The following is a 1,281-nucleotide window of genomic DNA, read 5'->3' on the forward strand; positions in this document are numbered from 1 at the left end:
TTTTATTTGTTTGGGTCGTTCGTTCGCCTATCCACATTCGTTTTTTCGTTTGGGTCGGTCGGTGCGCCCAACAAAAGTCAGATCCATTTTATGCATATCCGTGTTGGCATTCGGTCAAACATCTGGTGGGCGAGCTCCCGCGCGACCTCACCCTGCGCCCGCGAGTTTACCTCCGCCGCCTCGCCCGCAAGCTCCCGTCCGCAGCTCGTCGGGCCCGTCGCGCGCGCCCCACCCCCACCGCGCCGCTCGCCGCGTCCGCCCTGCAACTCGGTCACGCCCCTGCGAGGTCGCCTTCGCCGATGCACGTGCTCCGGTCGCGTGCTCGCACCATCGCATGCATGCAAGCAGCCGCCCCCGCCGTAGACATCACACGCAGAGCACGAGCAACTTCACGTCAAGAGGCTTCGTGCACAGCTTGATGCAAGCATTCAATTATTGTCTGACTAGCATCCGACGAGTGTCTGACCTGCATCCGACGAGCTCCCAACCAACAACCGTGCAGCCTCGCCCCGCGCCCTGCCCCGCAGCCCCCGCGCCCCGTCGCATGCGCCTCGCCGGGGCTGCAGCAGCTCTCTCCCCGGCCGCGCACCGCACGCCACCCGCGCTGCGTGCCCCTCCCCGCAGCTTCGGCCCGTGCCGCTCGTGCCCGAGCTCCGCCCGCAGTAGCTCCCGCCCCGGCAGCGCACCGCACGCCACCCGCGCTGTACGCCAGCAGCAGCTCGCGCCTTGCCCACGCCCCGGCGAGGTCGTTGAGAGCATGGGGTCGCGTGTGTTCTCGCTGTGGAGGTGCGCCGCCTGCGCGGCGAGGTCGTCAAGAGCATCCGCTTGGCCCGGCGTTGCCCCGGCTCCGGTGCTTCTCCGGCGCTGCCGCCTTGCTCCCTGCTAGCTCGCGACGGAGGCCGAAGCGGCCGGTGGCGGGGCGCTATGGGGTGGATGGGAGAAAGAGAAAAAGAGAAGAGAGACAGGGTGGGATGGGTGGGTGGCTGACAGATGGGGCAGTGCTCACATGCAGCGGACGGAGGCGGACGAGGAGGCCGCAGAAAGCGTTCGCTTTGTGTTCGCCGCGGACCCAAATGTGTCCCAAATTTGGGATGGAAATTGGTCTAAGCGGACATGAAACGGACAGCAAACGGGCGCTGTATTCATTTAGATCGTCCTGTTGGACCAACTTTTATGTCCGGATGAACTAAACGAATAAAATGAGTCGCTCCATTGAAATTGCTTTTAGATAATGGAATCCGATCCATCCGCGTCCACTCCGCGTAACACAAGGATCCATAA

General features: G+C 63.9%; 1 pseudogene; it reads right to left on the reverse strand.

Annotated features, from left to right (window-relative positions):
• Window positions 1–394: 394 nt before the first annotated feature.
• Window positions 395–1,008, reverse strand: LOC147991785 (uncharacterized; annotated as a pseudogene).
• Window positions 1,009–1,281: the final 273 nt, after the last annotated feature.

This window comes from Triticum urartu, chromosome 1A (assembly GCF_056163025.1).
Source record: "Triticum urartu cultivar PI428250 chromosome 1A, HENAU_Tu73, whole genome shotgun sequence".
Taxonomy (NCBI): Eukaryota; Viridiplantae; Streptophyta; class Magnoliopsida; order Poales; family Poaceae; genus Triticum; species Triticum urartu.